This window comes from Topomyia yanbarensis, chromosome 3, assembly GCF_030247195.1.
Source record: "Topomyia yanbarensis strain Yona2022 chromosome 3, ASM3024719v1, whole genome shotgun sequence".
Lineage (NCBI taxonomy): Eukaryota > Metazoa > Arthropoda > Insecta > Diptera > Culicidae > Topomyia > Topomyia yanbarensis.
This window is the reverse complement of record NC_080672.1, coordinates 31,841,154-31,855,531: the sequence shown is the minus strand read 5'-3', so window position 1 is coordinate 31,855,531 and position 14,378 is coordinate 31,841,154.

Below are 14,378 nucleotides of genomic sequence, written 5' to 3'. Positions count from 1 at the left end.
TTATGAGGTGGAAAGGCTGGACATTGAGGATAATGACGGTTATGTTTGTTTTTGCCATCGTACGGTTCCCGCACAGAAAAGGCTCAATGAGAAAAGAAAATAAACGCTAGGCTCCTGTCGGAATCGTCACGTGTTTTCCTGGATAGCCATTTCAAACGTCTGTCTAAAATGGTTCTTTGATTGCTGGGTTCTCAGTTCTACTTAGTCTGTTGTTTGTTCCATTTCCTGTAATTATTGGTAGCCTAGAGGGGACAATTAGCACTATAATTAGCTTCGCCGTATCGCTTGGGTAGAAAAGAAAAATAACAGAAGCTTTCTACTGAGATGGAGAATGGTGTAGGCGAAGTAAATGCGTAATGTTTGCAGCAACTTGTTACCATATTCAGTCAGTGTTCTAGTGATTTCCGAGAAAACGTAATACCAGTTACTTTAACTAATTTAAGAACAATTAGATAGATTTTAACCACAAGCTCTTTTTCAACACGAACCTATGAATATTGTTTCTAAATCCAACAGATCTGATAAAACCTGTACAAATAGATAAATTCTCCCATCAACGGCGAAACCCAACCCACATGCCAAACTTAGACTTAATCCTCCTTGAAAATGTAATTCCATCGAATGAGACGGTTGATATTTCAGATGAAATCGGCCTCTCGAAGCCGTAGACCGTAGAGGAGATTTCCAGACGTCGAAAAGTGGATTGATTTATGGGATATCGGAATCCAGCTGAATTGAAAATGATATGTGAGATGGTACTTTCCTGGTAAGGGTGGAATTCCTAAACAAAATATTCCTCCCACTCGATCCGGTGTGTGTGTGGTAGGGCTTATCCAGTCCAGTACATTTTATTTCACTTTCGTATTCCGGTCAATACTGATCTGGGGGAGGGATTTTCACTCAAGAACATCAGCTAACGGAAGAGTGCATCGTAATTCACCCTTCCGCATCCCTTCCTGGTTACTTTTACCAAAAACTAGATTTGTGATCGGTTCGGCGGAGGGGTGGGTCAGTCAGTACAATAACATGAATCCAATCGACTGCTCAACTGGTTTGGTTGGAGGTTCGGGCAGATGTTAAGATAGTCTTAGCTTGCAGGTAGTTTCAAACTCTGCAATGCAATTTACTACTTTCGTGTTTTTTGCTTCGACTGGGATGATGGAGAGCTCTGGGAGTCAGTATTCCGAACGCATTCTCCCACAACTTTTATCGACTCGGTGAAACAAGCCAACCGAGGAATGTAACTACTTTGGTGTTTTGAAGTAGAACCAGCTTGTACTGTTAACTACAGGGCAATGGGATACTTCATTGATAGTAAAGGTACACTAGTCAGGTTCTTTTTGCGAACAAATATAAAATATCGACTTCAGCATAGGAACAAGTGAAATCAAAGGTATCTAAAGCGTTTGGTAAAAGAATGAAACTAACCTTATTTTTGTACTTTTTACTTATTAGGAAATATCAAGTTGAATAGTACTGTTCTAACTTGAACCCTCCTTTCAAATAGACGCTCAATTTTCATATAATTATCTCGAGTGATATTACAATATGCAAAGTCAAGTCAAACTCTTCGGACTTCGTTTCGTACAAAAGCTAAGCTAATGAAATGGTAAAATGTGGTTAGAATAGATTAAATTGAATCTCACTAGCGTTTTCCGGCTGAAACCCTTTTGCAATACGTCCACAAGCCAACTACATGTAATATTGCAAATATAGCATGCTTCCTCTTAAGCCAAACTGTGCACGGGTAGACAAAAAGACACCCAAAGGATTACTATTTCAATATTCTGCCGGTAATTAAGAGCGCCGAATCCGACAAACTGTACCTACATATTGGCGGGAAAATTATCATTTCAATTGGATTCGGCTTGTCCCGTTGGTGTCGCAGAAAGGCTTTCCGGCGAGAGTGTCAATTTCTGCTGGAATCCGTGACGGCGGTGACGGTGTTTCGAACGGTGGATGGTAATTGATTTTTATAGATATGAAGCAATTCAGTGTGCTTCAGGTTGAAATATCTGTTCTCCTATGCTGCACATGTTGTTTTTTGCAAAACAATAAAATACATTATGCTATATTTCACCCTAAGGAGGAAAATTTGGTAAAAACCAAAATTTCTCACTAGGGTGAAAATTTGTTGAGGGCTTAATCCTTATTTCATACTCAGTTGCGTTTCGGCTTCGCCTCATCAGAAACCGACACTAACCTATTGTCGGAATTGATTAGCGCCGGATTGACGCAAATCTCTTAAAACTAAAATACACTTTGTGTTTCGATCGAACGACTGATCAAACTACTACAATTTTGAATCGGGAACTCAAAGTTTTCCTAAGCCTTTCCCATACCCACGTGTTTTGTCACAATGCTTAATTTAATGCTCATTACTCTCCGGGATACCACAGTACTCACACAAGTTATCGGTTAGACGTTCGATGTTGTATTCAAATAATTTTTCTTTCGAGACCACTAGATCATTGTAGAGAAGAAACATATGCGATCGACACTCACTGGTTAAGAAGCTATGTCCTAGATTTCCCCATAGGTTTTCCCAACATAGTTCCGAAAAATGCTCTACGACTTTGGGGGTTGTATTTCTCTCATTTCTGAAGTAGTTGTACATTATTTGTACTGATGTTAACATGTTATTCTTCTTCACTTGCAAAGCAATCTCTAGCCATTCCTTTGTATTTCTACTCAGTGCTTGTTTTTTGGTGAAATACAAAAGGGTAGAGTCTTCGAGATTCTCACTTCCACATCCGCACAGCGTATTTTTAATTAACAAAGCCTTAGCTTTCGCTTCTGGATCGACGAGCTTTATTCCACCTTGCTCAAAGTCGAGGTACAACTGATTCCGCTCCACTTTAAAAATTTGTTTGGGTCCCCAGATAAAACTTCCAATTATCCTCCTCAGCTTGGCAATGTGCTTATTATCTGGGGGAAAAATTTGGCAAATGTACCACATTTTTGACAGCACGAAAACATTCAGCAGCCATGACCTCTCAATTATGTTCAGGTTACGTATTCTGTGCTTGGATAAGCGATATCGGATGTCATCAACCAGCTTATCGTAATTCCGTTTGATAATGGATGACCATTTCCCTTTGAAAATAACTCCCAAAATCTTGATTACGTCTGCTTCCTTGAATTGCTGCGGACCACTTTTTCCGTTGTTGAGACGAATGAATGCTGATTTAGGTAGGTTAAGCTTTACGCAGGATGCTTCTGCATAGGAGTTGATAATTTGAAGGATCAAATCAAACTCAGCGTTATCCCTGATGAATATTACTAAATCGTCCGCGTACGCCAACACCCGAATGAATTTTCCAGATAGCAAAACTCCCCGGATGTTCAATGAAATTTTCCGAATCAATCCTTCAATATACAGTACGAAGAGGAGCATACTCAGCGGACGGTCCTGGCGTACAGAACTGTTAATTTTGATATCTGATGTGAGAAAGCCATTAAAAATAATCCGTGATGAAGCAGTAAATTAAATTTGAAGAACATGACTGATTTTTCGTACATGCTACTTGACCTGGTCCCAATAAATGTTCTACTACAGATTGAAGGCGATTCCCCAGAATCTTTGCAAATATTTTGTAATCTGTATTTAACATTGAAATTGGTCGGAAGTCATCTAATGTTTCAGCGTTTTTCACTTTCGGAATTAATATAATTATTCCGGCAGTGAATTCCTTAGGTGGCTTTAGAAAGCCATCCAAGTAGCGATTGAATAGGTACAGTAGTTCATTCTTTAAGGTCCCAAAGTACGAAATCCCATCGGGTCCAGGCGATTTTTTCTTCGTCGCATTTTGTATCACGATTTTAAGTTCAATCTCTGTGATTGGTCTAACGAGATCCAGCATTTGCTGATGGTCAAGTGATTTGGAGATATTATTTAATGATGTTGCTGCATTTTCCAGATTAGGGTCTTCTTTTTGAAATATGTTCGTAAAATAATCTTGAATAATTTCCTTCAAACGGTTGGAATCTTGAATAATGTGGATACCGTCTTTTAATTGAAAATTACCCTCGGTGTTGTACTTATGCATTTGAATGGACACATGGAAAACGCTCATTTTTTCCCTCTCTATTAAGGATATATTCGAAATTTTTAAACCATGAAACTTTAATCTGTCCAATTCGGTTTCCATCAGTTTTGATTTAATTACTTGAAGTTTATTCCTGTTATCAACCCCGCTAGCACGATCAGCTGAAAGTTCATACATCGTGCCATAAAGAGTGCTCTAAGCAGCGTTTATCCGATAGTTAAACTGTTTGCTCTCATTCTTGAAGAAAAACTGTGCTTTTGGTTTAACAACAGTGTTCCAGCAAGTACTTTTATTAGTCGAGTAAATATGCAAAGTTTTCAACTGTTCATAGTCAGCAACGTATCTGGATGAGATTTCATCATTGGTTAGGAGACTGCTGTTAAGTTTCCAATATCCTCTTCCCCGCATACAAAGCTCTGATTGGTTCACTTCATATTTCATTACCACTGCTGAATGATCTGAAAATGCAACTGGAATTGTTCGTATATCAACGGCCATTCCAAGAAACTGCTCAGTAACATAAAATCGATCTAATCGTGAGGCGGATTCGGCTCTGAGAAATGTTTGCTCAACATTATATCCATTTCGCTCATTTGCTACGTCCTTGAGCTGCATCGAAGTTACCAAATCTTTTAAACCAGGACAAAAGTTCGTCGTTGTACTTCGACTGTTTCGTTTGTTAAGAACACAGTTGAAGTCTCCCCCAACTATTGTTTGTGTGTAATTGTTGTGCTGGAGTTTTCGGGACCTGTGCTAGACGTTTAGGACAATTTATTTTTACATGATCGGGGCTTCGACATATGAAGCATTTGTTCACAAGACCATCATAATATATACTGGCTTGGAAGTATCGAATCCGAATCTGCGAGGGAATTTCCTTAGTTGTTTCCATATACAATCCGCGAACTGTAGAGAACACTGGGAATCCTGTGTCTTGGTGGTATCGTTCTCGTACTTGCTGTCGAATAATGCCAAAATGCGATAAAACCATGTGGATTTCTTTGTCTTCAATCTCTGGAGGGAGATTGAATATCCGGACATACTTTCTGCTTCCGATACCGTTACATTGGTCGTTGTTCCTTTATTGTAACCAAAAGTAACTACTTGCTGCATCGATTGCAGCGTAGCCCTCTTCAGTTTAACGAAGATTGCACCTTTCTTTGTGAACTGAGTAAACATCCTCTGGTTTGAACTGTAGTTCTTGACAGAAGTTGAACATTTCCGCATCCGTAGGTTCACTAGCACCACGCCCGAAGGTAAACTTTAACGAAGGTACTTTTGACTCTGCCATTTCAAAAAACGTGGTCGTTTGATTATTACCTCACTTAGATCACACAATACGGTTTAAGGCAACGGATTATTCACACAATGGACGAATCCATTGTTCCGGTTGAGACAAAGCGTGTGGATTAATCTATAAGAGATAATGAAGATCACGTCTAACTGCGAAATTGTGCTGGAAAATTGACGCCAAATGTTATAGTGACGTCGTAATAATCGATAGAGAAAAGGAACAAAGGTAAACTCACAATGCTACTTACGTAAGACGTATAATAGGGCATCGCAAAAAGTATTCCGTTCGATTTCTGAGATTTTTTCACATTAGAAAAACTGAAAAATATGTATAATTTGAATCACAGAGCAGAAAAATTATTAAAAATAGGGAATTTTGGGGACAAAATAATCCAGTACCCTACTCTCTCGTATTATTCTAGAAACAAAAATACCTCAGTTCAATTACCAAGATGATTTGCTTTCAAAAGAGGTATAAACTGTAATTTTTTGATTGCTACTTCAAGCGTTATAGCATTTAATATATTTTCCTCCATATTTTCCCACAGTACCAATTTCAAAAATTTCAAGCGAACTGGGCGTGAGGCTAGAATTGTCCTTATGATGTGAAATTTAGCATCTGAGCTTACTTTGACATTTGTCACAATATGAGAGTGGGGAGTTTTGAGAATAAAAAAAAAATAACGTATAATTTATCCAGAATTGAATCCTTTGTTCTTCAGACAATGCGCACAAAATAAAAGTATCTGTTTGCACTGACGTGACCGATGTCTTCGTTGGTTGAGAAGTGCCTATATGTTTGATATTGTTTGACAGCAGTTTGTTTTGAAGGATATCTTCTTTCAGTATTGAAAGATTTGTCATCTTCTAATTGGAAGCCAAGCGAAGCCTTTTGCAAACTTCCCGAACGTGGGATTTAAATAGCTTTTACAAGCAAATATGAATTCCACTAACGGTTGGTAATCTAAACTTCGTTATCATTAATAAATTTGAACAAAAATTTGTGATCTGGCAAGAAATTTGAAATTGCGAACAAAAATTCTCTTGTTTTGTCACAAAGAAAACGATGAATCTGCGACACTGTGACAGGTGGACTCTTTTGATGTTAGACTCTGATTGAATGACGTAGGGAAAGGCGAGCAACTCACATTTACATTTGAGAATAATTGTAAATTCATGTGAATTGGGACGCGCCTTTTATGTGCATCTTGCAAGACGTCAAAAAATTTCGAGATTTTTTTTACTACGCAAATCAAACATTGTGTGCTGATTATATAAAAAAAAACTTTAAGGAGCAGCCCTATGGGGTTGCACAAACTGTAGATGTAGGACTATACTACTTAATGTACAATATTTATTTTCTTATTACATTTAGAGTAATAATAATTCAAATATATTTCTTACGTATAGTTTAAGCACAACCAATGAACATCGAATGTTACACCTTCTTGATTATCGGGTCATTTCATTTGTAGTAGGTGATCGGATCCTATTAAACTTATTTGAGAAGATCTGAAAATAGAAGACAGAAAACCGTTACCGAACTAATATCTGGAACTAAATCTTTATAATACAAGATCAGCTTTTAAATTGTTTGCCATCTGTAATAAAAAATTGTGAATAAAATCTGTTACATTACAGAAAAATCTGTGAATATGGTAACCCTACTAACAAATTAGATATGCCTACCTACACATTCGCCTCAAACCTAAACACAAATCAAAATGAATCAACGCTGATGATGATAGGTAGAGCGAAAGAGACAACTAGTACCACGACACTACGTTAACCGTGTTTGCAAATGAAGCTCGAATGTAAAAGAGATTTTGTGTACGAATAATTATGTTCAAGATTGTACATAAAAGTGTGCTGGAAACGAGCACAACACAGAAGAAAGCATGTTTGAACGGACAAGCTCAGTCGCGTGTTGGACAGCTCTGGGTAGCGTACCTCCACAGCCAGTATAACAAACTTCTAACTCAGCTACACTGGCTGTGAAAACATATAGCGCAGTGATCTGCTCCGCCTGCCGTTCAACAGGCAACTGATCTTGTCCCGCCAAATCCGTTCTTTAAATAGTCGATAATGACGTCATTCATATAAGTGTAGCGCGCTAGGTACACAAATCTGTCGTGCCGGACTTGAAAAGCGCTTCTTTGTGTAAATGCGTGATTTTTTGAATAGGTTGCACATTATTTAAATTTTTAATGTCATGATATCAAAAATCTTTGGGTTTATCTATTGGAATCTATTCTTAGAAGTATTACGGAGCGATATGTGCAAAACAATTGAAAATTTACCGTGAGATGGCTGAATTATATGCGTTTAAAATTGGACCACTTTTCGTTACATTCCATTTTTGTAGAATTTGCAAAGTGCACCCCCATATCGAAAACAAAAACGTAGTCCTACGTCAAAACATCACCCATGCAGCGACATTCGTTTCTCGGAACAACATGCAGCACACCGCCGAATGCGGTAAAGTTAAATACAGCATCCCCGTATACATAGAAAGCGACACTATAGAGGTTCGCTTACATCCCTAGTAACAATTGTGGTTTTATGCTAGTTTCATAATCACTTAGATTGCACTTGTAGCATGCTATAAAACTTCAATTGGTACTTGGGATGATTTGGCTTCGCGTAGTCCTTTTGTCGCGATTAAAATATGTATGCAAAGAAGTAGACTCCGTTATAAATGATACTTGGTGGAACTTCTTCTCGGGTGTAACGGTGTTCGTTTGTTGAGAGTGCGTGAGAACAAAACAATTTCTTCATACATAATCATCTCATTGAAATCAAACGAAGATGTCTTATTTGATTAGACAACACTGGTCACGCACCCAGAGCAGATTTCTTCGTGCCAATTCTGCACGATAACGCTACAGCTCTGAAAATTCTGCTCCAAGGAAGTAGCCAGTCATAACGCCAGCAAATCAAATAAAAAAAATGAATGCCGAATAAAAATGGAAACTACCCGAAGTTTATGGTCCCTTAAAACCCGTGATGAAGTTATTTTAAAGAAAAACGTTGCTCATGGTTTGGAATCAAAGATTGTAGTGACATATTTCTTCGCAACAGTTTAGTAGAAACCCTAAAAAAAATTTTGGTTTTGTTTTGCTCCGCGGATCAGTTCGTTTAGATGCTAAAAAACTGTTTTCAAAAAAATTTCCTCAGCAAAATCTTGATTTTCAATACTTTTACTTATCATTAGAAATGTACAAAGTATTTTTTTCAAAACATGTATTTTTACTTTGATCAGATCGCAACCTTTCATATGTTTTTAAATAATTTGGAATCCAAACGAAATTTTTGATTTCTGATAAAGTTCTTGGGAAAAATGAAATGTGGAGAAAATGTTAAACCTATTTTTCATAAAAAAGAGAACAAATCATTTATCGATAGTTTGAAGAAATTATCGCTCTTTTCAACTTACGGACCTCATCAGCCGGCGCAAGGTTTTTTTTGCTAGTTGATAAAAGTAATGATTAATGTTGTGTTTGCATGTTTTTAGCATTGGTCACCGTTCGATTCTTTTTACAGGTTTCGGTTGATGTTGCTCGGTGAAAGAATATAATCTTAATATACCCGTTGTTAGCGTTTCAGCCTACTCATTCTTCGGCCATCCTCAGAACTATTTATTAAATACAAAATTACAATAAATTTGACAAGATTTTTTTTGTTTCTGCAAGACCATTTACATGAAACTAAATCTACATTTATCTCTCACGTTGATGGCGTCTCTCTTTGCTGACCACGCTTGCCATGCTGTGAAGACCGCAGTTTGTTTAGAAGCACTTTGTATGCATAGGGGAAACTCGCGGCATCACTTTTTAGGTTTCACTGCGCTCTCAATTTTATGTGATCAGTTTTGATTTTTCGAATGACCTTGGGTTGATCGGTAAGTGAAACCGTCTCACTTCAACACTCCAACGCTTCAATTGCGCTTTGTGGACGGCTATAAACGTTCCTTTCTACTTTACAATTATCAGATTCACGTTTCTTCTAGAAAAAAAACAGTAATTCCTTTTATGCGAGTCGAGAATGGACGGAACAATTTAGATGCTCTCGAGCATGGGAAAATCGCATCTCAAACCATTCGTTTCCCGTACAAACGAAAGCTTTCATCGCTTTTGAAGCATTCTATTTTTATATAAAATGAAGCAAAGCAACCTGACGCAGTGAACATACCCGAAACTACAACAACAAAAATGAAGGATACCACGTGTTTGCGTTACTATCCTCTGACTTGTCTTTCAGTTTATTATATCTCGCGTAATTTCTGTCTCTCTCTCTCTTCTTTAATATTTAACTTTTCGTTAAGATCCAGCCCCACACATAAATAAACTCTCTTGAAAAAATCCAGATGGTGGAAAAACTGATATTTAACAAGATTCGTCATGAACGACTCCGATTTCTCGTTTAAAACCAAACATATTGAACGCGGCCCAAGCATATCTGCTCGGACAAGCCTTTTATGAAAGACTACCGCATGTACATACCCGCTCGCAAAGTTGAGATCGACAGCGTAGTTATTCACACGCTGTTGTCGTGGCCGCATTAGAATAGCTTGAACTAAATCTATAGTGAATATTTTTGTGGCGTGTGTCATGTTGTAGAACACTTCCCGACATCGAGGAGACTTCAAATTTCACATTTCGACAAGGGATTGTACTCTCGATGACAATTGATCTATACACTCAATTCAGTTCGGTAATTTCCGCACAGATGAACAGTCGGTAAAATTTTTCAACTGATAGCTCAGCAAAGTGGCGTTAATTTATTGATTTTCAGCGTTATATTTACCGAGTTTATTCAAAACAAACGTCACTTTTACTGAGATCTCGGTAAAAGCTTTGTTAGCTGAGTGCTTGGCTGTGCAAAACTGGGTTAAACTAGCGAAAAAACCTGAGATTTGGTAGAACAAGATTGAGTGTGTAGCTTACTCCACGATGTTTGCTGCAGCTTCAAGTAGGTGGGCTCGATTCGCGCAGTCACTCTTAGAGTGTGTAAACATTTTTTTTAGTCCGTACAGTGTAGCGCAATGAAGCAAAGCTAACTAATCCGCTTTCAAGATTATTCTGAGCCTTCTCCACCTCTTGAGGTTGTGGAATTTTTTATTCCTTTGTGTGTACGGGTTAACAATTATATGACCAGCAGAGTTGCAGTTGAAGTTGCAGAATTTCTCATCTCGTGAGCTGCTTGGATACCGTTATAAATAGAAGATAAGTACCGATATTATTTTATATTTATCTTTCTTGGTTCACCTACTAACGTGTGCTGGGCAATAGGCCCGTGCAAAAATGAATTCCTCTGCTAATGGTTCGCCTCAACGTGAGATGGATGTCGAAGTAAAATCGACTCCCCGGTTCAAGGTATATCCATGCTCTACCAACGGGCCTCACATATTCTGCTTCCGGACCAAAGACAAAAAGTGTTTGAATTTAAAGCAGATTTCTCGAGTTCTGACAGAACGATATTCAGTCATGTGAGTATTATCGAAAATTCGCTCTAATAAGATTCGGGTGGTGGTAAATAATTCGAAGCGGGAATACAGAGTATATGTACCAGCAAATCGGGTTGAAGTCAGTGGGGTCATTTCCGATCCGAGTTTGAATTGCGAGCATCTGCTGAAACACGGTGTTGCCGGTTTCAAAAACCCTTTGCTTCTTTCAGTTAAGATACTAGACAGCAAACGTTTGCATTCAGCATCAGTCGCAGCTAACGGGAAGAAAACATATATCAACTCAGACTCCTATCCGGTGATCTTCGTCGAGTCTGCTCTACTCAACCACTTGCTCTTTGACAAGGTTGTCTACTTGTTCACCGTTTTGTACAGCACATCTCAGTACGAATTGCTGGGACTGGGACATGCAGCCTCCCATTGTAGCAAAAAGATTCGTTGTGGAAAATACGCTGTGGATCAGTCCTGTGGAAGATATGTTGAAAGGTGTCTCCACTGTGGGGGAAATCATCATGATCTCCCGACATGTCCCGCGTACAAACAGTGCGAGGAGAACCTTAAACATCTATACTAACTAGTCTACTGACGAAGATGACTGCGATGAGCACCAAGAGGGAACATCTTTTGCTGTCAGTGGCGGATCCAGGGGAGGGTCTCGGGGGTCTGGACCCCCTCCGAAATGTTTTTAATTGTTGAGAAATTTCAAATTATATTAGATTCTATTTCGAAATCATTCCAAACCAAATTTGTCCAAAATAACTGATATTCATTAAATAAGGTTATTACGTATTTCAAATTGTGCAACGTTTATTTTAAAATCGAAATTTCAGACAACTCCCGAAAATTTTTTCTGGATCCGCCCCTGTTTGCTGTGCCTAGAAGCAATAGAAAAAGGAGGAACAATACCTCGCATAAACTTCATTGTAAAGGCCAAAAGGTGTCTCTTCGAGATACTCCAAAAATAATTACTCGAGAAAGTACTGGTGCAAAACCGAAGCAAGTAGCTCTCATTCCCAGAAACCTGAGCTCAGAAAAGAAGTGTTCCCAGCGCTTTCTGGGTCGTGACTTCATTCGTATGATTTCCCGACTCATGTCAAACCATTACACGCTGTATGTACGGGGATAGCAGTATCTGTACTTGTAGCGACGGCTATCACGATATCGTACACATTGTTTGGGCGTGCACCGAGCACTGTTTCACCTGGTTTTGGCTAATGGATACCCTCTGGGCACGAGGAAGACCACCCAACGTCCGGGTTGTTATCGCAAGCCGTGATCTCTTCGACATGTACCTCATCTATCTCCTCTTAAAATGATTAAATACAATAATTTAGCCTCTATCCTTATCTTTTTCTCGTTCTCAAGTTTCCTGTAATGCTTTTATGGTGTCGACTCGACTACCTGATCGTCTCCATTTTCACCACTGTTCTTGCATAGGTTAGATTGGAGCTAATTTTCTTATCTTCTCTGCCATCGTTTTCCATCCTTTCTTCACTGTGTTTGTTATTGCTGTTGCTGATACCAACCCCCTGCATTTCTTTGTCAAACAAATTGGTCTTTGTCATAAAAAAGTGAATTTATATAATAGCTTTATTGTATTTATATTTCATTAACCAGCCGCCTCCACCCTCCCTTTTCATCACCAATGTATATTGAAACGTATTTCTAGTTTAAGGTAGTCTTAAATTATTTTAAGTTAATCTAAAAATTTTAAATGTAAGTTTGAAATATCGTGCCTTTCCGAATAAACAGACTGCGTAAAAAAAAGAATTAACAATAGCATAACTCGTTTGGAAACAAATAGATTAAAACGAACGATTATGCTTAACCCAAAATTTCTTACCAATCCTCTTAGCTGATCCAGCTAAAGGTACAACAGTGGTGTCTTTTTCCAGTGAACATTTTTAATTTTGGTACCTCTTGTGGGATCAACTATGAATGGCTCGTTAGAACATCTATTCGAAAAATGAGAGCTGCAAGTAGCTTAACTCCTCGATCTCTCCTCGTCAGTAGTATGTATGTAATGCAACAATAGATCTAAACAATGGTCGCAGTGGTTCGTCTCCAACAAAAAAAACGCTTTTAATCCACCTAACAGTGTGATGAGACATTTCTTATAACTCTTATCACTCTCTTCTGATATTATATCGTATGAGAACATTTAAAACTTGATGCTTCGCGATGTTTTTGATAACACATACTACATGGGATAGTGGCAGGACTCAGAGAATCGCTCAAATCAGCATAGGACAACATCGGTGCTAGAAATCTCAAACCAAATCAATGGGAAAGCGAAAAAATGGCCCATAAAATAGACATACAAACGAATTATTGCTAATGCTCTGTTAATAAAATATTTAAATTCCTCAATCAATGCATTGTGGTGGGAAAACTGAATTTTCTGTATATTGTACTGAGCCAAAAAATTGATTTTTTTTTCGAATCGAAATGAAGTTTATACTTTACTCAAATTTCCAACGCGACTGAGACCTAAAAATCAACGCTTTTTCTGGAAAAAAGCGACACTAGCAGTGACACCATTCAAAGAAAATCAACAGTGAATATTTCCAGACTTGGTTTTATTTCCTATTTAAGAACTATTGTGTTTTTTACATCCTAGATTGCATGATTCAGTGATCGAAACCCAAAACTTCATGAAGTATTTGAAATTATTAAATTAAAATTTGTGTTTGCTATTGAAATTGACAAAATGATAGTATCGCCCCTTTGACGATTGTTTACTTTTTCGGTCCCACCTATCAGCATTGAAGTATCGCCCTTACGTTTTTTTTACAATACCAATTTTACAATTGGTGGGGGTTTGGTGAAAATCGATCTAACTGTCCAAACAGCATAATTCCGAAACCGTAATTTTTGAAGTTTTAAAATTATGCAGAATTAATTTTTCAGAAAATAGTAACAGAGTTCGTGTTTTTAGCGAATTTGTTGAGACTTTAATGTAGTCATGAATATTAACCTGAGAAAATTCACCATAAATACTTCTTGGACGATATACCGCCAAAATTATTTTATCAAATGATGCGCTGTTTAACGTTTGTAAAACTCATCGAAGATACTAAACCTCCGAAATTGGCGGCTTAAAAATGATGTTATCTTGACCTTAAATTACTGTTTTTGAACATTTGACCTATACATATAATTGGTCATACAACAAAAATCAATTTCTCATTAAAATCGATCAGGACCTGCTAGAATCGAATGGAAATCGTCATTTTTCATAAATTTCTCTCTACATTCGGAAAGTGTTATCCTCGTTATTAATCATATTACGTTTGCGTCTCAACTCGACGCATTCCCAACATATAAACCTGTTTTAATCCACCTAGTGGTGCAATTGTGCTTGTCTCACTTGTCCAGACTACTATGGTTATGTTCAATAAAATGGTGGAAATGAATATGTCATGTTCAGTACGATTTGCACATACATACAATGGATCGACAGCCACGATCTTGAGATACTATGTGATACTGAAACATCGCTTGACCGCCGCTGGTTTCAAGCGATGTTTCAGTATCACATAGTAAGATCCGGGAGGTCCGGGTCCTGCCGA